At 38.8% G+C, this 26977-nt stretch overlaps 1 long non-coding RNA gene across 2 annotated transcripts in view; it reads right to left on the bottom strand.

Annotated features, from left to right (window-relative positions):
* Positions 1 to 1313: 1313 nt before the first annotated feature.
* Positions 1314 to 26977, bottom strand: part of LOC121066644 — a 144166-nt gene continuing 118502 nt past the window's right edge. The window contains exons 2-4 of one of the 2 annotated variants that reach the window (XR_005817902.1): positions 8996 to 9104; positions 4311 to 4418; positions 1314 to 1798 (exon numbers count right to left, since the gene is read on the bottom strand). This is a non-coding gene — a long non-coding RNA (uncharacterized LOC121066644). Of the gene's footprint in view, positions 1799 to 4310; positions 4419 to 8995; positions 9114 to 26977 lie in introns of those variants that run through there. The other variant, XR_005817901.1, reaches the window with a different exon arrangement.

The raw sequence follows: 26977 nt of genomic DNA, 5'->3' as shown, positions 1-26977 counted from the left end.
AATGGCATGCTATGCAACATGTCAGATGAATGTCAGTGAAAGGAAAAAACCATAGGACAGCCTTGTATGCCTTTGTGACTTGCAGCCAGTGGCTCAATGGCAAGAGCTTCCAACCCCTGTACTATTATTTTTAAAAGGGACAGGAGCTTTCAGGAAAAAAAAGCAGCGCATTTAGATGCTGCCCTGCTTAAAATCTGGCCTGCGCACTCTGACTTGAGTGGCAAGTTTGGAAAGTGCCATTAAGGAGGTCATACTGTAAATTCAACTCTGTCTGGTAGAAAATAGGCTTAAATCATTCTCCCTGGCCCATGCCTGGGCTGCTGTGCTATGAGTCATGATCCGTCTTGCTCTCTTTCGCTTTCACACCTGGATACCTTGCAGACTGGTGGTTAGACCCCTTGGAGGTGCAAAACTGGTTCAAATCCTACCAGGCGGGGATGCCTAAACCAGGAAGCTCCTGCGGCTAACTAGACGCGTACGATTGCAGCAGAGCATGACTCAGTGAACGAGGATGACATTTTTCTGAAGTTCTGTGAATGCTGTCTTATACTTTCTTACCTTTTACTGCAGGCATCTTCAAAGATACACTTTAAATTTACTGAACAAATTACAACATATACTAAACACAAACCCGTGAGAGTGATCGAGCACCAGAACAAGTTGCTCAGAGAGGTTGTGGAGTCTCCATCCTTGGAGATACTCAAAATCCAACTGTACACAGTCCTGGTCAACCTCCTCTAGTTGTCCCTGCTTTAGTGGAAGAGCTGGACTAGATAAACTCCAGAGGTGCCTTCCAACCACAGGAATTCTGTGATTCTACAGTTTTGGGAGGAAAAAACATTTTTTAAAAAAATATTTTCATGTGAGCAAAAAGCACTAGATAAAAATGAAAATATTTTGGATCTGACTGATGAAATGCATTTATCGTTTTAGCCATGGAATTGCAAATTCAATTACAGTCTTAATTCCATTTACTGAACCCTGCTAAATTCAGACCTTGTTTTGACTCTGTTGAGGTACAACAGTATTGATGGATGTGTGTGGCACCACTGTGACTGGGATGTGAAATCATCCGTTTTCCCCTCACATGCAGAGGCATTGCAGCAATGATTAATAATGTATTTTTCCTTCAGCATCTATTTACAGTGGTCTTCATTTGCAAGGCATGATTTATTTTTTTTTAATTATCATCATGGTGAAGTCCTTAATAAGTGATATTTACTGAGGGAAATAGGTGCAGATTTGCCTGAGATGTGTAGATGAGCTAATTCCACGTATTATCAATCTGGCTTCAAGAAATCTGAGATATAAAGGTGTTCCAAGATTTATTGAATTTTCTTAAAGTCTTGAATTGTTTTCCCTTAAAGCATTTGCTTCAGTAGATCTTTATCAATTTACCTGTGCATACATGAAGATTCATATGCAATGACAAATGTTTACAACAATTTGCTGAAAGTCTCCACATCTAAGGTTATCTTTGCATATTCATGAATACACCTAAGGGCTGAAATATCTTTTCTGCATGACAGATTTTGCCCTAATGATATGTACAGTATACCATTCAAAAAAGTAATGACATTTGGACAGTCATTTCTGAAACATAGTTTCATGGTTCCTCAAAGTGTTCTTTACATTTTTAATCAAACAATCACTATTTTATTATGGTGAAACAAATGATAAAATCTTGGATAATCTTTCATGAGATGTATCAATGAGAAGATTGGAAATCCCACAAACTGTTGCACTTTCTTCTTTCAATTGATCATTGCCATATTTTTGATGCCAGATCCTCCAGACACTGGAAAAATCGTAATGTTAGATAAAATTAATAAATAAGCACTGGGAACAGACAGCACAGTGGATGTTGAAATACAGGATATTATTATTAAAAATATATTCCCATGTTTTATTTATATAGAATTATGACTTATTTATGGCAAAAACCTTTAAAAGCTGTGAAAGCAGTTTATTATGTTGATTTGTATACATTAGGCAAATTCACCATTCGTTTTCTCCTTTAATGTGGGACACAATCTATTTAAACATATTGCAGTGGACCAGTATGCATGTTTATAAGCAGCAAGAAAGTTCATTTATTGATTTACGAATTTGCAGAATGTTATCACTCCTTGCATCAGGGTTTTTTCTCATACAGAGAGCTACATCAACCAAAGTGAAAATTATCGGCCATCAAAATGAATTTGCATGTTTACCAACCATGCATATATGATTAAATTATGTATACAGTTAAATCAATAAAATGACATTGTTCTTATCAATGTAGTTTATTCCCCTGGTCCACACAGAACTACCTTAGACAAGATGTACTTATTCCCTCTGCAACGTCATGCAGGGGTTCATTGTAAAGTGTTTGTGCAAAAGAATCAAAAGTTCAGTTCAAGCAGTTAAACCTAGCCAACAAAGACTGGTTCTCATCTTTCTCTTAAGCTCTGATTCATATTCTGAACTTCTGAATAAAAATAATGCCAGTCTCTTAAAAAGATTAAGCTCTTTAAATTATTGTTATTATTATTATTATTATTGGTTGTAAATGAATTATGGCATGCCCTTTATTCATTAGACATCTGTAGCAATGAGTACATATTCATAGTGGCCACAGCTTGGCAAAGCTGATTAAACAAGTATGTGCTTAACTTTCTGCTAGTGTTCAAATCAATGCAACTTAAATTATAACTGATTTAAAACAGGCTGTAAGATGGGTTTTGCTCTGCTTTTGATGCCCAGACACAGGGCTAGATACAGACATAACATCAACAGTCAATGCTGACCATGGTATGGACTTTCCAGCGCAAGACTTTTCCAGTGTCTGCTGTCAGATAAAGTGATGCTAAAGGAATGAAAATGAGGAAAACTTCCCACCTTGGCTACTTCCTTTTCCTGGGACATCACTTCCAAAAAAGCAATACTCCAATATTTGAGCCAAAGTAGAGGAAAAAAAATAAAAAATAAAAATAAAAAAAACAGTTGTGAGGTTTGTCATATTCAAAGTTACCTAATAAGCTCCTATTGGTGAAGAATGGAAAAATGACTCCTAAGACTAAAATGATAAAAAATAACCCTGATATTTACATTTTCTTTCATTCCAATTCATCCCAATGTGCTTTGTAAATTCAAATAGTCTGACATTTATATTAAGCTGGAAGGGTCATTGGATCCAGTTCTGCAGAGCAAGACATCAGAGTTTAGAGTCCCACTGATCATTTGTGCCTCTCAAGAACAGGCTCTGGATGAATTAGCACCACTATTAATCATAATAATACATCTATGTCTTGGTTCTGAGATTCTTGAGATGTTTTCCAGAAACTGCAAACTGGCATGATACTAGCCAAAAAAACATTAAAGCATAGGTCTGAAGTCTCCAGTGAATCCTACAGAAACTGCGTAGCTCTCACAGCATAATATTTCTGACAGGAAATATACACTTGAGATGTTTTAAGCTTGAAATGTCACATACACAATGGAGCTTAAGCCTGAGAACAGCTTCCCCTGTTTCCAAGACCATAACACTAATATTATAATTGAGAGGATAAAATGCCACTTCCTTGCTTCCCATACCCCTCTCCAAATGAAATGTGAGTCACTTCATGAATTTTATCTATGGCAAAGCCTAATGGAATAATTCCAGCCTGTCCTGGACAACCTTGCTGCCCAATTCCCTCACACACACACTCACACACGTTATTTCTGCTAGCTTGAATTTCATATCCGCCTCTGCCCAATCGTTTGTGGCAGGCTCTAGTGGTAAAGCAAATGCTCTGCTGCTGTTTTTCCCCTTAGAATTACAGATCGGTGAAGAAGTAGCTTAAAACATTTCCACTTGAGAAAAATGTGATGAAATTGCTAAAGGTTCAGCAGCCTTGAAACACTAGCAGGCTATTGACACCAGGATTATTCCCAGACATGATCTTTCCTTTGGAACCTGCAGTTGAAGTTTGCAGTATTTGTTCATTTCATGCCTCCTCCGTGTAGCCTGTCTCTCTGGCTGATTTTCTTCCTTTCTTTATCTGAAGCTGGCATTTTTTCCACTCTCAATAATTAAGCTGTCTAGTTGTTAGAGACGTGCCTATTTTATCACATGTATGTCTCGTACACAGTTGAAAAAGGAGATCTCCAAGGGAGAAGAAGGCTGGCGTCTCTGCTGTTGAAACGGTTTCAATCTGGCCTGAATACTTTGCCTGCAGTGCTGCAACCCACAAGGGGGTCTTAACCTCTGAAACCTGCTGACTCAAGAGTAATTGGCCAGCATGATGCCACTGTGACCGTCAAGTGGAACAAATAAAATTACCCACCATTTCAGTGCCGTGATTGTCTTCTCCCACTGCATGATTCCATGAATCCCCCGGAGGACTGACCTGCTTATAATAAACAAATTGTTTTCTGGGCTCCTTTTCCATTGCCTGTAGGGGAGTTACAAGAAGACAGAACCAAGCTGTGTTAACTATATTTAGTGATGTGGTTTTTTTTTTAAATTACATCAGATGGTTCGGATGACTAGATACAGTATGATCTTTTAAAATTATATCCTCAAGAAGCAAACAATTAGAGAGAACAGCATCTCCACAAGGAAACTCAAGTTTACACAGCAATAGAAAGTTATAAATTCAAAGAATTCAAGAGGATTACACATATCCAAGCTGGACAACTTAATTCATTTTCCTGGGCAAGACAGCTTAAAAGCAGGGATTCTCTTACTCTATACACAATTTTGTAATTTGTTTGCATAAAAGCAAGTTGTTTACACTCTAGGACATTGCTATATAAAGGTCGTTGCCAAAACTTGCTGTCTCCTATAACAGTATAAAACCAGAATTTCTCCCATGATGGCTGTGGGTTTATTCAGATACACACCAGTGTAACTGAGAACTAAAGTTGGCTTTCAATCCCTGTCTAAAAGAAGCTCAGTAATGAGCAGAGGGGGAGAGCTGGGGTGAGGGTGGGGTAGAGGGGAATGAGGCAGTTCTTGTTCTCACGCTTTTCCTCCTTTGTGACCAGAAAACAGCACCCCCAATATCTGGATTCATGCAGAGGAGATAATATGACCTGGTAAACACATCAGCAGCACTAAGAGCGTGAAACTTTATTTTGGTGTTTTCAGTAACTGCTGGAGCTGATAATGGCCCTGATGTGGCCACAATTGACTGCAAAAGTGCAGATTTAGTCCCAGTCCCATAAAATTTTGTAGTAACACTGTATGAAATTGCAGTTGTTTTGAGTTTCCTGTCTTCACCTGAAAAAGAGCAAAACTTGGAGAGTATGTGAACTGTTGTTTTGAGAAAGCAGGTAGAGAATCCCAATGAGTTTTGCAGAATCAAACCATGGCTAAAGAATAAACAGACCAAATTAAGATGTACAGCAAGCTACCTTGCCTTGACTAACAGCAACCATTTTAGATAACTGCCAGAGTATATCTGAAAACATACTGCTGTTTGTTGCCATCTATTTCATTTAGAACCCATTCACTTAAATCATGTTCGTAAATGTAGGCAGACCATTAAGCGTGTTGTTAAAAGATGGCTTGAAAAGACAAGGAAAATGTATACTTTTTTTTTTTTTCCCTTGCATTCTTTCAGTTGTTATGTATGATTACCTTATATCACTGCTAGATCCACTTCACTTGGCTTGTTAAGATATTTTGAGTGATATTTTACACGTATTTTCAGCTTTCTTTCTAAGTTTTGAAACTAACACATTAACAATGCTTAAAGAATGAGCAGTAGTCCTTATCTGGTTCTTCTGATCCAAAGTAAGCTCTCAGCCTGAACAGACCATATCATCCAGAACAGTTCTTGTAAATTAGAAGGAGTCTGACCCCTGTTTCAAATTTAGCATGCATCCATTTAGCATTTGTTTTATTTCCAGCAGATAAGGGGTAGAGCAAACCTACAATGATTGTACCATACACAAATCTTTGCCTTGTCTACATATAAGTTTCTTTCTCCCTCCCTCCCTCCCCTTTCGCTGCTCAAGCCTTTGTATGTCAAGCAAGATAGAGAAAAAGAAAAGAGAAACTCGTATTTGAGACCGTAAATCTTTCAGGATGGAAAGGACAGTCAACAAAACTAGTCAACCAGTATAACAGACTGATAAATCATGGGATACAAGAATTCCCTTTTATAGATAAACCCTCAGAAAACAGGTCTCCATGACTGTGAGGCCTGTGAATTTTACTGGAACACTCTTCAGAGTTTGAAGGATACATCATCGTATGGAAAAGATTTGAGATCTCAGGGCTAGTATCCACCTGAGTATGGCAAGAAAAATTGTCCAGTGCCCAGGCATCTCTAACTGATCATACTATGTTGCAATCTATAAGGCTAAGCTCCCATATGTGAGAAATTTTCCAAATATTTTCATAGCCAGCAGGCAGATCATGCACTAACCTTTGTCGTAACATAAACCCAATATGTAGATTGTATGCAACATACGTGGGTCTTTTGCAAATCACAGAGCTTCTCTCCCTCTCTGCTCCAGAGGGTCTGAAGGGCTGTGACCTGTCCCATAAGTCACAGAACACACTGACTGTGCAGGACATGTATATATACATACATATACATATACATACACCTCCTCCCCACTCAGCCCTGGAAGGGGATCATGAAATTGGAGCAGAAGATCCATTTTCTTTGCTCAGAGGCCTTTATGGGCAGGAATGATACCATTTGAGTATCCTTGCACAGGAGGCTTTTTCCCGTTCTTCACTTGAAGTTGGTGGTATATGTTGAGTTTTTTAATGAACTTTGCTGAACAAAGTCTTAAGCAGAACGGTCTTAAACAAGCTACCCAGGAAGGAGATATTTGAGCAGCAACAGCTCAAGGACACCAGCTCCTGCATACTTTTCCTCAGGGAACCGGCAGCTCCAAGAGCAGCCAGCACCCAGAACCTCCAGAGCAGGCTGCTGGGAGAAGTCGTGTTGAACAGAGGCAGTTTTGCTGAAATCTGGAGAGGAGACATTTGCACAGTTGGTTTTAATGCTTTAGGAATATAGAAGGTTGTACGCCTTACTAGGAAGAGAGAGAAAACAGATCACAAACATGAAGAATAATCGCTGGCAGATAACTCTACTTCTCTGTGAAACATAATCCCCAAATACTCTGGCAAGAAGATAGATCATTACACCATAATGACGAGCATTAGTCTCAGGTCTCAGTTTTTCAAAGAAACTAGGTTTAAAAATAGACTTCCTAAACCTTAAGGCCTGGAAGCTTGTGCAGACATCAAGATTTGTCTGCAGCTCCTTACTTTACTCCTACATTTTCCCATCTGCAAACAACTGCTGTGAAAGCCTGCATAACACAGACCTGGACTTTATAGTTCTCAGTGAGGCAACATGTCACCTATATTTATACTACTGTGATCTTATTAAAGAAGGAAATCCTGTCAGTAGTAATCTCAAATTCCTTCAGTTAACATAAATTAAAGCTCCTCACTTCTTTCTTGCAAAAGGATTTTTTTGTTTTACCTTAATGTGCATACATGTGCCTATTAGTACATACTTTTTAAAGTTTTTGTTGTGTTTTTCAGTGAAATCCTAATGGCAACTGACCACAGAAATTCTCTAAATGTTGGTTAGTAGCTACAGAGACATAAACTCACAAAAGCCTTGACTAACTCTTGCTGATAAACATATCCTTGATGTAATTATTGGCTTAAGTCAGAGGAAGTGTAGTTTTCTGGCTGTAGCAGGCAAATGGAATCTGGGAGCTCTGTGGGTCTATTTGTGGCCCTGTTACAGGGAGTCTCCATGAACTTGGCTAATGTAATTGTAAACTTTCTGAGACTATGTATCCCTCTCTGTGAGATGATGATACTATTTCTACTCACCCCAGCTTTTCTTAGAAGGATTTTTTTGCAGCCCCCAGTCATGAAGATTGACACTGCAGTTCCAGGTAGAGATCATGTTAGGAGACCATGATGTTTCTCCATGTTAGGCAGCCATGATCAATGATATGATCAATGATACTATACAATGCAAATCTAACAAAACATTTTCAGTTTTTCATAGTTTGCTGTATCTCATACTGAACTCATTTTGGCTTTAAGGTCAATGGTGTTTGTTATATTTTTGTAAGACAGCCAAAGCAGTAGTAATAATGAATACATGAATTGCGCTCTAACAGACTAACAGACTAGTAGAGATTCTCAGAGACTTTGTTGGTTGGTTTGGGGTTTTTGTTTTTGTTTTTTTTTTTCAAATACATTTAAGTTTCCTTTATTTAAAATGGAAAAGGTTTATACTTTCTTTGGAGATACTGTGATGCAGGCTCTAAGATAAAGAAGTCAAATGACAAGGATTTCTTGTACAGATTTCATGGTCATAAAACATAAAGTGGTTACAGAAGCTGCAGCCGAACAAAAGGCCTTTTAATATTTTCATCCTTTCTGAATAGTTCTTATAACTCTATAGCAAACTTAAGACCAACAGAAAAGGACTGAAAGTTGTGATGATTAATGTGACAAGGGAATGAGGAGGTCAAACAAAGGCATTGCTATTGTCCGTAGTCCTCGTCACAGCAGGTGATTTGTAGGGTTAAATCCATTACAGAGAAAAGCAAAACATAAAAATTGAAAATGCCATGCCAGTGCAACCTGCGGGAAGAGGGCAATGTTTTTTGATGCCAGATCAGCACGTGGGTTTGATGGCGTGTGAGGAGCAGAAGCCACACAAGCACCTGGAAGCTGTTATTACTGCACCCATTCACCTGTCTTTAGCCGTGGCCAGTCTTCAAAGGAATGCAAACAAATAAACAACCTAGAGGCCAAGGTATACATCAAGGCAGTCAAGGAAGTGGGAATTCCTTCCTGGCCAGTATAAATATGGTACAAAACAAACGATCAACAAACAGAAATCACACACCCCCTTGGAAATACCAATAAATCACCTACTTCCGAGCTTTCACTTTTCAGTCCTGAACTGTCTTTTCTCTAAACATGAAAAGCTCTACTCTTAGCAATGTTTTAGTCTTTTCTACTCACCACCTGCTTGGAAGGCCATTCCAGGACATTGTTTCCAAAACACTTAGAATCCTCTGAAATCCAGTCTCCAAGCTATGACTGCAACAGTGGGCAGCAACGCAGCTTCTGTCTGGTATAAAAACAGTAGATAATTCATACCATTTGTCCAACATGTTGAAACTAGAAGATAAAGGTAAGTCAAGAGCTCACAGTCCTCCTTGTGGCCTTTGTCTCCTTTGCAGCATTCATACCTAGAACCACTCAGCACATGGGAGAAATGCTGCCAGGAGAATGCAAAAATCTTGATTGAAGTGGTTATGGCCTTTTGCACCTGCATAAATTTCAACTTCTATCTTGAATAGGTTCAGAAAATAGCCCAGACAGTACTCATTTCAGCTTCAGGGCACTCCTGGGAGATGTGTAAGTGAGACTGCTTTACATCTTCTACTCTAGGCAGTTGTGAACCCACCCAAGGTGATATGCACAAGTGTTCTGTCATTGTTATGAGGGTCAGTGTTAAATCCATCTCGTATCCATGCAATTTTTCTCACAGGCCCTGCATTTCTTATGTGTTTGTTTTATTTTGTTAGGTGGGTGGTTTTTTTTGCTTGATTTGTTCTGTTTTGTTTTTCCCACCCAGTAGTTTATCTTTGAGTTGTAAATGCTTTAGTGTGGAAGTAGTGATACTGTAGCAGAACTTCTGTTATCACAAGGTTCTGTTGATAGCAGCAATTCTTTACTAATAACACTTAAGTGAAACACTGATATACAACCACTGTGATTACAAACCTGGGATAGTAGAAGTGCTATCATTTAAAAAAATTACCATTGCAGAAATAAGGATAGACTAGAGACGCTGTTAAACAAAAATTCTCATCTCACTTTAATCACAAGAAGATTCTTGAAGTATTTCTGAATGACTAAAGAACCACAAAATATTTAACCAAAAGAATTATGTTGGACAGACAATGCAGAGTATGAAAAAAAAAATACTCTGCCTTTACATGCAAGACAAAACCAAGTACTTCATACTCTCTACGCATTTTTTAACAAAATCAGGACAAAACACATTCTGACTGGAGGCTATATTTTGGGTTGCTGGGGACTTCAGGTCTAGAAGATGCAACATGGTATATCAGAAAACATTCTCTAGATACCATAAACAAAGTTTAAATATGAATTATGTATGCTTCTGGTCAGCCAATGAATGACATTGCTTGACATACTGAGGATCTGGGATCTGCTACTTAATAGTCCCCAGTAATGGAGTGAAAATCTTTTGGGGCATATAAAGAGGTGGGCCCAAGTCATGAAGGTATTAAAATATCATTTTAGACATTAAATAAATACTAGTTATGAGAACAAAGAGAGGGAGGTGGTGAGAGGTGATAAGTTATTCATCTCTATCATGTGCACATCTTGTGAATTCAGCTATGGTGTTTTACATCTTGCATCTCTGGAAATTGTTATATTCATAATATATATATACATGTTAAGAACTGTTAATTCATCGTTATGGATGCATATCAACTGTATTTGCAATCAGCAGTATTAAGAGCTTCACAAAATACACTGATAGACTTTTGGCTTACATATGAGACCAAACAAACATGAAGATTTTAGAGGCTCTCTCTGCTTATTTTAAATGCTATAAAACATACTTTACAGAATAGAAAGTGGCTTCAGTAACTGAAATGAAAGGCCTCTATAGATTTTGATCCATTCATTCTGGTGCACTTGTTTCAATAGATATAGCCTTTCCTCTGCGAGAAACACAGCCCAATTTCTTTCACATTCTCCAGATAATAAACTAATAAACCAAAATAAAGCCCAATATTGCAATGTGATGAGAGCCTTCTGGGACTGTAAGTGGCCTCCACCTCCTTTGTCTTACAGGACTGGGTACTTCACATAGCAGCAAGACAGATGGAAACGATGTCACTGGAGGCAACTCACACCTTTCATCAGAGAGGGGAAAAAGAGAACATCTACATTATTTTCACAAGGATGATCTGAAAAGTGCTTTCCCATGAGTTGGATGGACCGTCAGAGCCTTACTTTGAAACACTCATGTTGCTTACTGTGAAGGATATCTTGAAATTCAACAGCAAAAAATAGTTATTCTTACTCAGTCATTTACAGCTGAAATTTTCACTGTAGTTGTTGACTGTGGTGGAAACCCCAGGGCAGATGTGCATTTGAGAGTAATCTATTCTGTTTTGTTGCCTTAGAGGACACTGCTAAAATATTACCTTGCTACAATAAAAAACATAGATATGGGAAAGTCATCTAGTCCCCCTCACTAACAGTGCAGACTTGCCCTCTGCAGAGTGTTCCCTAGTGCTTTGTCCAGTCTATTTTTAAATGGCCTAAGTGATGAGAATTTCTGCAGAGGAGAGTTCACAGGCAGCCCTCTCTCCTCTAACAAAGCTCTGAATAGATAAAGAATAATAACAATAATTTTATCAAGCTTTCTCTCTTTTACCCACCAAAGTGCTTAGGGTGCTAAGTAGGCATCATAAAACAAGTTCTTGTCCCAACCAAGACCAGCAACGTTAAAAAGAGATCAGTAAAGAAAAAATAATAAAACAAAAGACAGGGGAGGACAAGGGCCCTAGCAGCTCAGGAACAAAAGGGTCTTATAGTAAGGATTGTTGAAGCAAACTTTCTCAGCAGAATTCATAACTGTTCGAGCTCTAGGGCCAAATACAGGGAAGTTTTCATAGTGCTTAACTGTCAGTGCTTAGCAGGATATTCAACAATCTTCAAGCGTTCTTAGTATCTTACAAATACAGACCTACACTGAGGGAAACTGAAGAAGACCATATTTCTGAGCAAAGTTCTTGAGGTAACAGAAAAAAATAAAGAGATGTCATTTTGATTTGTTCATTTGCATCAAACCCAACAGGTGAGTGCTACAATTTTAATCACTTTATAAAGTGATAAATTTATAATTGATAAGTTTATAAATCACTTTATAAATCTTCCTTCTGTATCTGCTAAATTCTTACTGACCGGTAGTTGCAGCAATTTGCCAGGTAATACCAAAAGTGAAGAATAGAATAAAAAAGCTTCACTATCTTCAAACTCAAACAAATGCCTTTAGGAAAAAGCATGAACCAAAACCTAAGTCAAGTGCCTGTCTTTTCCATCCATGTTTGTCAATGCTAAAGCCCTACTGGTTGCTACTTGCACCAGAAGACTATTGCAACTTCTGTAGGGGGAAGAAAAAAAAAAAAAAAAAAGTGTTATATTTCTTTTTGACAGAACCATTAAGGAACTCTGTAATGTTTCAATCTGTGGTCAGTGTTCTGTTTTGCTTGGCTCGCTAAGCCCTCAGCCTCAGCTGGCATTTCCTAAATTAACAGCACATTCACTCCCCACATTAAGACAGTCAGACAAATGGTTCAGCCTAAACTAAGCAGTTTGACACTCATGTGCTTCAGCAAAGCTGAACAGCATCTCATGACGCTTACATGATTGGATGATATCATAATCATATGATAAAAAGCCATTAGGCCAGGACCAAAACCTAAAACATAGGTCATTATGTTAGATGTAAAAAAGTGTACCCATTTAATAGAATTAAAGAAACAAAAAAGAGTTCTGACACCAGGGAACATCTGGCTAATATTTACATCTCCTGTTTAATTTGGATGCTTCAGTTTAGTTTTCAAGATGGCAGTGTATAGAAACAAATTAAGCCAATCACTCTATCTGCAGTTTAAAAAACCGAGACTTGTTTATAGTTTCTCATATTAATACCTCATCCACTTGGCCAAAATGCCTCGTGAAAAATATACCTCAAACACACAATTCCTCTTTAGTAACAAAGCCGTAATTCAGCATAATTCTTTGTTGATGGGATGAAAAAGGGAGTCATGTAAACTTGGAGTATTGAGATGAAGAGATAAAGTTGGGCCATAGGAAACGAAACAGTCTTCAGTGCTGTAGGGTTAAACCAAAGCCCATTAAGAGAGTCAACAGAATTAGCATTTTGGGCCCCATCCTACTTTCCTTTAAATCAATGGGACTTTGTCACTGACACCAGCCAAAGCACAATCACAGACATGTTCAGTGTTAAACTAACATGAGCTGAATGCAAGCTTGCTGGATGAGCCCTGTGCATGGGAACTTGCAAGTTTAACTCTGTGATGAATTTGATACAGTGCTCATTTCCAAGAGCACTGAAACGCATGAAGCAATTCAGCGATGCATATGTAGAACTTCATAAAATATTATCTCTAAAAGAAAAACTGGCCAAGTGACAATATTATTATGTCATAGGTAATTAGGTAAGCTCCAGAACATTCAGGTTAATAAAATGAGATACTGATTTCAAAATGCTAGAGAGAATATAAAGCCTGAAGTCATAACTTTTAGTTACAAACCCAGAGGGACAGACAGGGAAATCTCTTCATCAGGCTTCCCTGTTTCTGAACATACAAAGGATTTACCAGGCCAAAATCTATTCAGTATTACTGAGTATAATTGGCAGATATAAATAACAGTATTAGCATCAGTGAATCACAGTATCCAAACCCCAGGTCTAGCTAAACAGTCCCAGTATTTGGGCTGTTTCTAGTCTGCCATTTCTAGAGGCAGAAGAAAAACCCATGGAGGCTCATTGAATCTTTCCCATGTCTACCTAGACTGCCATGACTAAAACACAATGCAGACAAAAGTTAACAAGAAACCTGTGAGCTTTATGTTAGCAAGCAATTCTTCATTGGCTGCAAGGATCTTAGGAGTGGAAGCAAACCTAGCAGTTATTCTGAGTGCTAGACGTGCTTCAGCAGAAACAGCAAAGTAAGTCTAGTCTCAGGTTTGTATTGCCCAGCAAGCTGGGCTCTTGGGTGAGAAAGCTTGAAGGGAGCCCTGTGCATTTGCAAACTCCACAAGTGGCTGCATTTCCAGTCCACAAAACAAGGAGTCCCGCGGGGTGGGGGGGGGGGGGGGGGGGGGGGGGATGAGTCTGAAATTATGTTCCTTCTGCACCGACTCTACCAATAACTGAAATGCTACTGCCAGGCTTTCCAGAGGCTACGGAAAAGCCAGGGCAGCAGTGGTAGCAGCAAAGTGAAGAGAAGCAATGAGAGTAGCAAGCGACTGCTGCACTGGCAGTGAGAGACAAGCACATGTCTTTTGGAGGAAGTAAGGCGGTGGTGCCCCCAGGGACCAATTCCAAAAGGCAATAGGTCTGGGGCAGCACCACGTTTGGTTCCTTCCACCTTCTCCATGCCTCCAATGCAATCCCAGCAGACACCACACCCTGAAGTTCTTCCCATGCCATCCTGGCACACTGCTGAGTATGCAGCGCATCTGTTCCTCCCATGCTATAAAAGCACTGCTTGTTTTGCCTGTCACACAGCCCTCAACTGTTTCAGATGCTTTGAACTGAGTGACATGGTAATTCTCTTTTAGGGATACCCCATAGCCCAGAGGAAACATGGATCTGTTCTCACCATCATGGGGGTGCAAACTCCAGCTAGGCTGGTCATGAGGCATGCCCGGGCCTGGCCTCAGGCTCCCAGGCCAGCTGGCTGGAAGACTCCCACCAGAAGGTGGGGGCTGGCTCAGCTGGCCTACTGGGAACGGTTTCGGGGCCATGCTGACCTCTGGACAATCTCTGGCACCACTCAGAGCCAAGAACCAGCCTCACAGTGTGGCGGCACAGCCACTCCACTTGTCTTTATTCCAACCATTTAATTTACTAGGAGAGCTACGGCCTGCCAGTGACAGGCTCTGCTGCTCTGGGGACAGCTGAGCCTGGGTAGGCCTGGAGCCAGAGGGTGGCCCATGGCCCTCTTTTATTTAAAGTAATATATATAGCTACTGGGGCTATATGCTGTGGTGGATGTGAGCATGTCCTCAGCCCTGCTCTGCTAGGGAGACAGAAGGAGGAGAGTCCTGGGACAAGGGACCCGTTCTTCATTCATCAGAAATGGCATCTCTTCAAATTTATTTAAAAAGGTGGTCACCCACGTGCCTGTCATTTCTTATACATTGATTTTTACTTTCTACAGAGCCAGATGAAAAGTGTGCCACCTTCTGAGGAACTTTTCCTGCAACCACAGCCATCAGAAGTAACCCTTTTGAGAGGTAAAACTAAATTATCCATTACCTGGAGTAGCAGTGCCTTGTTGTTTTGCTGTTTGAAAACCTCCATGTTTCAAAGTGCTTTTGTAAGCAGGAGTGGCCAAAAGTGTACTCTTCTGTTTAAAACTCTCGTTTTCTTTCATTCTCTCTCTCTCTCTCTTTTTTTTTTTTTTCCTGTCATAGGGCATGGCAGAAATGGAAAGGCAGAAATAGGAAGTTCAAGCCTATCCCTTCCAAATTGCTCAATTTCTCCTTCCAAAAATGCTCAGGGAAAAATGGATGAGAAGTTGCAGGCAGGGTATAAAGTGCTCAGAGTGCTGCAGAAGTGATGTAGTCATTTAAAAGGACGACTTGGAAAAACAGTATGTTTCTTCTTTTGACATCCTCCCAGGAATGTCTGCATCAGCCAACTTGCTTCAAGTGACAAAAGTCATTACAGATAAACACGGTGGATTGTTTATTTTGGAAAAGGACTGGGGCATAACTCCACTGAGGTAAAGCACAGGGTGGTTCTCTCTTTACCTGCTGCTGAATCGAGCAGAGGGGCAAGGTGCTGCATGCTTTGTGTTAAAATGACTAACAAGACCTTTGTCTAGGCTTGAACTCTCATACCTGTTTGCAGTTCCTGACATACCTTGGATCCCCCCCACTGCCTGCTGAGCCTGCGCTGCAGCACTCGGATGGCAAGCCTCTGGAAACAGGATGCCACGGGGATCCACGGGGAAGACAAAGCCCCTCAGAAAGGCGAGCAGCCTCGGGCCACTCTAATTACAAGTCCCTGCACTGCTTGAAGGTACTCAGCTGACATGCCTGAACTGTGCAAAGACCTTCAAGTGAACTATTATACAAAGCTCAATGTATCACATGGTTGCGAAGCAGCTGCTAAGTCTCACTGTAAATGAGGCACAGAGATGATAAGTCACATACTCTCATATACAATGTGTTTAAGGAAACCCCCACCCTACGGATTTTACTGCCTTAGGGTAGGATGAAACTTGGGAGGTGAAGGGGAGGGAGGGGGATGTGGGAAAGAGTTTTATGTGAAGACGTTCTAGTCTACATTAAGGATGTGTTTACTTCTAGTAGCTTTGGCAAGTTAATCATAACATGCATTTAAGTTCTTTCAATAACATCCCCCAAAGTGGATTTTTTTAAATGTCACTTCCCTGTTTAAACCAGCACAGAACTGCACATCAAGATAAGTCTTCCACATGAGACACAGAAAGCAGTAGTTGCTAACATTTGGCTTTTCCTCTGCTCACTTTGCTTGAATACATAGAAGCCTGAAATGTGTGTTCTCAATTCAGATACGATGAGTGTAAATGACATGCATTTGATTGCAGAGATATGACAAGCAGAAAGACTGACATGATTAAGAAAAAAATCTTGCAAAACAGAAGACAACGGATGACATAGTCCACAGTAATTAATATGCTGTTTGTGATCATCTTAGAAAAAATGATTGAATTCTGTGGGTAAAGCTTAATGGCTGCAGAGTAGTACCTTAAACACACCCATGGAGGGTTTTGCTATAACTCAGTGACAAGCTGTGGCCATAGTCATTTCTGAAATCCCAGATGCATAGAAATGCGTGGTTGGGTGGGACCTGCAGAAATCGTCCAGCACTGCGCTGAGATAGGCTGGGCCATAGGAATCAATTTGGTGCCGAAATGGGAGCTCAGACCCATGAGAGCTATTAATTCAGACTCTCTGCACTGTCAGTAGGTGGCTCATCTTTTCAAGATTTCCCCTTCATCCATGACAACAAAAAGTAAATATATGCCTTCCAAAGTGAAAAAATGTTATTTATATAGTGAAAATATTGCAAAATAGTAATGCAAAAACAAGCTTAATTCTCTTTCAAAAGGGTCTAGGAAAAAAAACTTGGAACTTACTTACCTGACACGTGTGCGTTTTTAGACAAGTATCCACAATCATATACTCACCTTTCCACACCTTCTTCAATTAATTTTCAAGCATCCCTTCTGAAACAAAGTGTGTAAAATATGTGCATGTAAAGGATATTTAATGATCTATAAGTGATAGCACATTATTTGCCAAACATATATGCTTCCTTAGGCTCTGTTAAGAAAACACTTTGAAGCAAAAAATAGAAATTCAAAGAAGGAAAGTATAGCAAGAAGCAGGTGATCAGAGGTAGGCTGTCCTAGGAGGAGACTTCCAGAACAAGAGAAGTCCCTGACAGGGCTTGCATATCTCACTTTTTGCTATGGGTTTGTTGGAGAAGAAAGATCCATAAGATTAAGTGTAAATCCAGGGGCAAGAAGACGATGGCAGGAGATTCACATTTTAGCTGTCACAAAGGGAAAATACTTCATCATTAAAACTGAAGCCAGAATTCTGTCTCCTTTACAGAGGGCTTCAAACCATACTTAGCTTCCAAGGGACTATTTGAATAGTTAACCGTTTGCTTAGGTGATTTGATCCTGCTCTTATTCAAGGCAGATGTGTCTCCCTTCAACTTCAAAGAGAGCATGATGACACCTTTGCAAACTGTGTTTCAATCTGGATAGCAGAGGTTTGCACTTAAAACATTTTCTAATACAGATACTGCAGAAAGCAGAAGTAGGCCCAAACTATGTTAAAATTTCGCTTAAAAAATAAAAAAATAAAAAGAAAATTAAAAAAAAAGGAAAACAAAGAAGAAAAAAAAGAAAGAAAGAAAGAAAGAAAGAAAGAAAGAAAGAAAGAAAGAAAGAAAGAAAGAACATCCCAAAGTAAATTTGGACAAACAGGTTTAAAACTAGCACAGATGGGCCAAAGTGCTTTTTACCCCTTATCACAGACATTTATATTATATGTCAAAGTAATGCAGAATGCAGCGATAGTCAATGTTAGAACGCTCTGTCTGGGTCATGCAGATTCATCATCAGCTGAAACAAAGTGTATTTTCTCCTGGAATGGGTCACTGTTCTCCTCAATCATCTCACGCTTTTGTTGTGTTTATTTTCAGCACCAGTTTAATCTTAAAGATGCCATTTAACAAAGAATTTGTCCAGATAGTAGCAACATATGGAAGCAGCTGTTTGCAGTTCTTGTTCATAAAATGAGTTACATCTTCCTTTAAACAAGACAGCTTTTCATTTTGCTGCTAAACCTGCAGTTGAATCAGTACAAAATGATAATAAACATGTCTAAAGAGAGGTCTCCAGCTCAAAGCAAGAGTTACTGTCCATGAACTCTGCCACCCTTTGCTTCTTATTTCCTAGCACAGGACATTTGTTTCAGAGAATAGCTATAACATGCAAAACGTGAACTACTTTTTGGCACTCGATTCTTAATTATTGTTATTATTGCCATTAAAAGAAATCTCATGGCTGAAAATATCTTCAAAAATGGAAGCATCTGATATGTTACACATTGCCTTAGTGCATTACAGCAAAAATAAAACAGATAATACTTTGCACAGCATGTCCAAAGCATGGGCTATATCTACACTGCCAAATAAAACAGGGCCAGGGAGTGAACTTGGTTACGGGACTATGAACATTCATTTTGCTTAGTTATTAATACCTTTTCTGTCACAGTTTTGGCCTGTGCTGACTAACAGTTTTCAATAATAATGCCCAGGCATGACTGATAGGAGAGCACATGAGGCAGGGAGCTCACCCAGCAGGCTACATGAGTGAGACCACAACAGATTAGAGTTTGTATTGTCCTATAATACTATCCCATATGCTTTGTGCATTCACACATCTTGAATACACCTTTGCACCAAGGAACACAACACAACCCCACAGTTTTCATGTTATGAAAACCTGATTCTGACAGGCAGAAACATAGCCCTCATGCTACTGAACGTACCTGAAAAGAACGCAAATAATTACATCTCAGATCCACTGGGAACCACTTGCTTAGCAGAAATGTAGCACCACAATGCTGTACAACACGTACAAGAGAACAGTACTTGTCCATGCTTTATTTATCAGCTTGAGTGTATCTATGCCATCTCAGATACTTGAAGACATTCTGGCTATTTCTTGGAGAGGAGGAGATTATAACATGAGAGACAGCATTGTAAAAGGAAAATATCAGTAATAACTCTGATGCCTAGACCTTCACCATGTCATCTGATGAGGTCTAGCAGATCTAGCTATGGGATATGTTGCTGTCTCTTTAAAGGAAGAAGTGTTTTGCAGTCCATGTGGAGGTAAGGAATAACCAGATAAACTGGGAGGGAGCACAAAGTACCTACTAGGGAAGTGATCAATGAAAAATAAAGACATGCAGAGAAGGGGGGCTGTAGGATAGGAACTGGTGATGAAAAGAAATGAAATAATTGAGCCGATGAGGGGTTTCAATCAGGGTCAGAAAGGTGAGAGCTGAAAGTTCACCAGAACACCTATTCAGTTCACCAGTGTGGTATGTTAGGATCATGATGTTGTGTGTTGATTTACATATTGCTGAAAAGCCAGCTTTTCTGGTAATGCAATGAGTACCAGCTTTACAACACTGTAATATATTAAGCAAATGTAGACAGTTTCTGTGGAGTTTGCAGTCTAAAATGAGCAAAATTTAAGGCTGTGGCTCCGGATTAAGCATAAAATATCGTTGTGCTCTTTTGCTATGGATAGACTGTAACTATGCCCCACTAACATGTAAATGGCTGATTTTTTTACACTTCCTTCCCTGTTTTTGACCAACAATTCCAGTTGAAAATACAAGACATGTGCCTGGCTCAGCTTCTTAAATTGTTCATACTGACTTTTAAGGCAACTTTAATTAAATAGATGAGGGTTATATGATCTGATAATTTGTAGGAATAGGGGGATGGATTCTGTGACCTAGGAGGTCTCTTTCCGTCACAAGTGTAGGTATTACCTTGCAACAATTTTAGCATCTCCTTTCCACCAGCTTACCTGAGTTAAAATTAACACCAATATTATAAATCACAAATAACTGCACCAAATGGTGTAAAAATAGCAGTAGACAATAATTAAGCACCTTGTTTTACACTACCTGAACCTATGGCAAGAATTTAGCTATAAGCTTTTGAAAGCTTAACCCCAGCAGATCTTCCTGTGGTGGTTTCAGTTGCTATCTTCCCTCACCTGTCCTGCCATTTCTCTGATGCAAATTATCAATTTCAAAGCAAAACCAGCAGAAATGAACATATATCTGCCTATGGGTCTCTGCAATATACAGACCATGGGTTTAAGTTAACTCACCTTCTCTAGTATTTTCCTTGCTAAGGAGCTGCAAAGATCAGAAGATGATAATGTCTCTTTCATATTTACTACTGCATACAGACAATTCCATAGTTACAAGTATATCAGAAACAGAACAGTAAGTTCATGCTCTCTGGGAAATAAAGACACCCGCTAGGTCATTGATGCCCTTTGTTCTTTAAGAGATTAACTTAAGACTTCAAGTGTCTCAGTAAAACAAAAACTTTATAAAAACTTTTGATAACAATGGTTGTAATGCCTATTACACACAATCATGTGTTGTTGTTTTTTAGCTAAGTACCCGCAACTTTCAAATCACTGTATTCCCCTTTTCAAAAACAAGAAGAGAAGACAAATTTAGAAATGAAAATAAAGTAAATGACCCTAGTATAAATTAGGAAACTCATTAATTCTGGCATTCCTGAAGCTCAGGGCCAGGTAGCTTGTTTGCAGAGCAAATTAAAGACAACTCTAATGCACATATTTCATAGAAACCAGAAATACAGAACAAGAAAGGAACTCCAGTAATTTACCTAGTTCACCCCTGTGCTTTGAAAATACCTCTGTTTTCTCTGGCCCATATTTATTTTATTCCTTAATTATTTAAAAATGCCTGAAAACTGCTTAAGTGCTTAGTTATCCTCAGAGTAGTAAAAGGATTTTATTTTTATGGATTTATTTTTTTTTAATATCTAACCTAAACCTTCTTTACCTCAAATTAAAGCAATCACTTTTTCTGTGTTTTGTCAGTGGACTTGGAGTATAATTGATCACTGTCCTCTTTACAACAACCTTTTACATACTTGAAGACTGTTATCATGTCCCTCTCAGGCTCTTCTGTTGTAGACTAAACAAACCCAATTCCTTCAGTCTTTCCTCATAGGTCATGTTTTCTAAACCGCTTATCGTTCCTGTTGCTCTCTTCTGGACACTTGCCAATTTGTCTACATCTTTCTGAAAAAGTGGTGCCCAAAATTGGGTTCAGTTCCCCAGCTGAGAGCTCAAAGTGCCAAGCAGGATGGAATTCCTACTTCCGTCTGACACAAGGCATTTTCTTTTATTTCACCGCAGAATAATGTTGCTGTTCCAAAAATACGTTATGTTCTTGAGTCATACTTGGTCTGTGCTCCACTATCACCCTTGACTACTTCTCTGCAGCACTGTTGTCTGGCCATTTACTCTCTGCTCTGCATGTAAGTGTGTGATTGTCCCTCCCTGGAAACAACACTTCACACTAATCTTTATTGAATCTCATTTCAGTGGTTTCAGATCATTCTTCCAATTTTTCACAATCATTTTTCAATTGACTTATGCTTTAGAAACTGTTTACGATCTCTCCCACTCTCAGGAAACATCAGATTTTGTAATGAGAGTTTGCACAGTCTGACACTGACCAAAATAGATTTACCAACAACCCACTTTAATAGTGAACTACTCACACCTGTTCTCAACCATGGATTTTCAGCCACTTCGTAGTACTTTCATTTAGGTCATTTTTCTTTAATTTGCTTATGACGATGTTTTATGAGAATGGCTTAAAATGCGGGATTGGTATATATCATATTTGCCACATCCTTTTATTCACAAGGCCAGTTACCTTGTCAAAGAAAGTAATTAGAATGACTTGGCATTCTTTTTCCTGATAAATCTGTATTGGCTTTTTCTTATCATCCTTAAGTACTTATAAACTGTCTTCTTAGTAAATTGTTTCAGTATCTTTCCCAGTATTGATATCAGGCCAGCTGGACTTAATTTTTCAAGTCTTCTTTCTCTCTGTGTTTAAAGACAGACATTATATTTTTCCTCCTCTGGTCTTCTGGGACATCACTTACCTCCCAGTGTCCCTGATACTCAGTAATGTTACAGTGGCTGCTTTGCTAGTTCAGTTACCTCTTCCTTAAAAGTGAGGAAAGAAGAAACAGATACTACATGAAGGCATTTTAGATTATGCTTTCAACAAATGAGTTGTATGTATACCAATTGTAATCATTTTAGGAATTATGCTAACTATAACAAGGAAGAAAATGACCTCTGGAGGTGAGAAACCCAGATTTTCTCTCAAGACTGTGAACAATGCTATAGGCAACAGTTTTCACAAGGAAACTGTGATTTAGTGATCTAAATCACTCCTACAATTTTATACTCACTTTCTTATCACTAACAGTTGGACAGGTCTAAATGTCTCATGGTTCCCCAGAAGATGCCTTAATTAGTGGAATATCCTGCTTGACTATATCCATATTTCAGTTATTGAAATAATACAGGTGCTTCAGTTTCTACAATAAAACTTTGTAAGAGGGGACAGAGAAATTTTTCTGAACACATCAGTGTCCTCTAGCAAAATCTGGTCTGATTTAATTAATCACATTTATTAATCTTTACTATTTACACTCTGTCAGTGCCAGAAGCCTTTGGTAAGGACCTCAGGCTAATTGTTTTATGTATTTCAAGTTCCTGTTGAATAAGTTTTTTCTTTGCCCTGAAGTATCAGTGTAGCCTCTGAGTGAACCTTGCCTTGTTTTAATTTTGCCATTTTCTCCCTCAGTTACATTGGTAAAATGTCAAATACTGTTTTTTCTGGCAAACACAAACCCTTTGAAAAGGAAGGGAAGAGGAATGTTTCTGCCAGTCTCTTTAACTCTGAAAGAAGATAATTAGAAGGTGAATAAGACAATTAAAATATTGCTTCGTGTACCCATTTATTTTCCGCATGCAAACGTTTAAATTTAATCAAGTAGAGGTACCTCAGCTCTGAAAAATGACCCCTTGCTCTGTGAGTGTTCAAAACTTTAGTCCACATCATTCAATTGGGCAAGGACATATGAGACCCAAAAATAAGAGTTTTATATCAGTGATGCTGTATACTGCATTTCAAACAGTGTGGTCATTCTGTTGCCAATTGCACTGAGAGCTCCCTTGTTGGATGCTTTAGTGAGAAAAAGTTAACACAAAGAAATGTGGGCAAAATCTTACCAGCATGAACAGCTAAAGAAGAAGGATCTTTTCAGGAGAAAATGATGTCTTTATATAACCACCTCTTCAAGAACCTTGCTTTAAGAAGTGAGTTCTTCTTTAATATAATTCAAATTTGATCTCCACAATATAAAAGCTACAGTTAAAGACTGGATCAGTTACAGTGAAGCAAAACACTAACAAAGCTTTATGTTGCCCCTGGTTCAGCAGTTTTAGTACTTAAATACTGAAAAACATAAGCTCTAGAGTACCAGTGCTTAATTTTGTGAGAAATTACACACCTGTGCAGAAAGTAGGCTTTTATGCCTAAACACTGATACAATATGCAATGTAAACATACTTAATCTGCAACAGGTGTAGGTTTTATCTGTTGAGGTGGGACATCACTGCTGACTTACCCTCTGAAATACCAGCTAGAAGCATGCAGGGAAATACAGTCTGAATTTGCTTCAACAGAGTGAGAAGAAGATTCTCTCATATGACTGCAGGCACAGGTTTGGTACCCCCTTGCTTATGTTTCCATTGATAAAAGCTATAGAGCTCAGCTGTGAAGAAGGTTTCAAAACTTTTGAACCTAAGACCAAAAGGACCCTTTAAAAACAGTCCAGCTACTATTGCATTGTCGAAATTATAGTGTCCATGACAGCTGTCCACTGTCAGTTTTTTGTTTACATATAAGCCTGAAAGCCTATAGGATTTGTATGTTAAGGATGTCAAATTACTAAATTTAGAATAGACTTCCAAAGTTTCCATCCTCCAGAAGTCTCTACAGCCTGAAGGTTTCACCTAAACTCAACTCCTGTTAAACCATGCAAGTCCAGATGCCAAAAATCATGCTATACTGTCAGTAAAGCTATGTTTTTGCTATAAATTGAAAGGGAGAAGGAATCCTAATGCACCATACTACATTATCAAATCAGCATTTGATTTAGAAATATTTAAAAGCTCATTTCCCTAATGATCTTACAAGTTCTGCATTGTATACCAGAGCATGAATTATGGTGCAATAATTCACGCTCAGAAAACCCCCTCTTCCTTGATCTTTGGCATGGTGCTTCACAGCTTACTACCTCTGAAGCACTGAATAGTAATTTCCATGCTGTTGTGTCTTGCTATTTATTGTTCATATTCTTTACTACAATTGGAATTGTAAGTGTTCCAAGCTGATGAATTTCGATAACCTGAATTGGCATATTTTCTGTAAAGCCCCAATCATTTTGGAAACTGCTAATTCATACTGAATAACTCCCTTATACACACACCTCAGGGTGTAGACTCAGGCTAGAATTTGAAAGTAACAAATTGAGAATTAGTCACTATGAGTAAGGACTTCATAATCCAGCCCTTCAAGTAGGCTTTAAAAGCTCTGTTGGGACTTCTGAGGGAAAAAAAAAAAAAGAATGAAGGGTGAACTTTAGGAGACTGGCTAGGAGAAGAATCTAGGTAGAATTTACTGTTATCTAGGAAAAAAAAAAAGAGAGTGAGAAAAGATGAGTGCATCTTGGCAGAGGCAGCACTTTTCAACACATAACATTAATAATTTCAAATGACTATATCAAACCCTTTTATTATTTCTTAAGAAGATCAGTCCTGTCAAAGTACTAGCACACATACAGTATGGTTTATTCATTACAATTTTAAATTTCCTCTAGGCATTTTAAATTATCTCTTATAAGATCCCAAAGCTTTTCTTGTTACTTAGACATGTATCAAGACCATATTTTAAGCAATCAGCTTGGTTTAGACATCTTTAATTTGCTGGCTGCCCCCCATTCCCTTTAGTTAGCTTTGAGTGTAACCCTGAAGTTAGTACGCTGTACTGACTTTTGACATGAAGTACTTAAATGTAGTACTTCAGCAAAGATTGTGCTGAGAATGTGCCCACAATAAGCTTTGTAACAGAGGCAAGACCTCAGAAAAAGCAGTAATTTTATTCCAACGTCCTGTATCCTGTGTATAGACATTAGATTAAATGGTAGACTGTGCAACCTACATGGAGAAAATTCAGCAGTGGAATGGTTTGAATTCAGAATTTAATATTTGTAATACTTACCCAGGTTTAACTGACTGCAATACAGTATTATCACCACATTCAATATATCCGAAGTTTGTCATCATTGGAATGGCCACGATTCCTGGTATTAATTAGATAAACTCTCAGAATCAAAAATCATGAGGTACACTACCATAATAGATCACCACAGTTGTACAAATGATGATCAGCGAAGAGTGCCAGGCATCTGCTGGGTCTTGCACTATCCTGCAGGACTCAGCAGGTCCAGGACAGTGATCTTGTTAGCAGCCTTCTGAGCCAAACAGGAAGTGTAGGTAGGAGCTGACAGCATCCTCTCTCAAGTTAGTGATTTCTTAGTGCCAGATGTCTAGGACAAAATGTACATTCAGATCAGAAATTGTCCCTTCCAGTTTTCAAGGCAGCCACAGAAAGTGGTGGTGAAAGGCTGGTGCCCACACACTCTTTCTGCCAATTCCCTGCCCCCTCCTTTCCCTCTCTGCCCTGCGATGTCCAAGGTTATGTCTGGTGAATTGCGGTTCTAGGGTTGTGGTAACATAGGCTCAGTTTCTAAGAGTTTTCTGAGCTCTCTCACATCTGGAACAAGACACATAATGTCTGCCTGCTGGTCATGCACAATTCTCCATAAGACTTGATTAGAACAAAAGTCTATTATTTCATTTTGAATCTCGTGGCTTAGATAATCAGGAAATTGTGACATGCTTCAAAGTTTGCCAAAATGTAGAATCAATTTGTTAGATTAATTAATGCTGGAAAGGCTCCCTTAAGTAAAAAAGTCTCACTTTCATTTTAACCCAAAGCAAATATACCTTCTTACTGATAATTCTTGGGTTGGAAATGGGAACATAAGACTCACAAGGGTCACAAGGGGCACTGATTTCTGCCTTCTGTAGTCCAAGCTGTTTCATTTAGGAAAGTCCACGGAATGCTGATACCATATCCCATTCCCCTTATTCTATAGGCCATAAAATAGCTTCATTGCCTTCTAACAAACTTTAAACTAATTGTAAAGATGAAAAACAATTTCTAGAATGTTTTCTGCTGTTCCGGTCCCCTACAAGAGGAGCGAAGTTGGTACAGGAAGTTCTTAGGAGCTGACAGGCTCCCACAGTTCAAATGAAAGAAAAAAGAAAAAAACAAAGGCTTACCCCAAGCTTTCCCTTAATCTGATCCAGCAAAAAAAAGAAAAGAAAAAAAAATGCCGCCTTCCTGACTTCATTTTAGCAATCAATTTAAATAGGCCAGTAATCAATTATTGTTCAAGGAAGGCTTTTTGCATTGTTGATTTTTTTTCTATCTCTGTCCTCAATAACATTCACACAGTTTTCTCCAACACATTTAATGGTTTCTCTTTGGCCTCTCTACTGATCCATTAATAAAGCTGAAAATGAAAACCAGACTTTAAACTGTTCTGTACCAGTATTAGAAACTTTACCACATTTTGCTTTAGACTTTTTTGTTACCCACGTGTTAATTTCCTTATATAAGCTAATATGAACTTATCTCAACAGAAATGGCTCATGACCTAGTGTATCAAATGCTTTAACAAAAGTTCACTTATAGCTCATACTATCTTTTTGTTTACTTTCATACAGTTCTTTCTTGTGAGAACTTAGAAGTAAAGACCAGACAATTGGACATCCTTTCAGTGGAAGGCATTTATTTGGTGGTCTTGGTCAAGTTGAAGGTTACAGAGCCCTAACCACAGGG

Source organism: Cygnus olor, chromosome 2 (assembly GCF_009769625.2).
Source record: "Cygnus olor isolate bCygOlo1 chromosome 2, bCygOlo1.pri.v2, whole genome shotgun sequence".
NCBI lineage: Eukaryota > Metazoa > Chordata > Aves > Anseriformes > Anatidae > Cygnus > Cygnus olor.
Note: the sequence above shows the minus strand (reverse complement) of the source record. Positions and strands in the feature narration are given on the sequence as shown.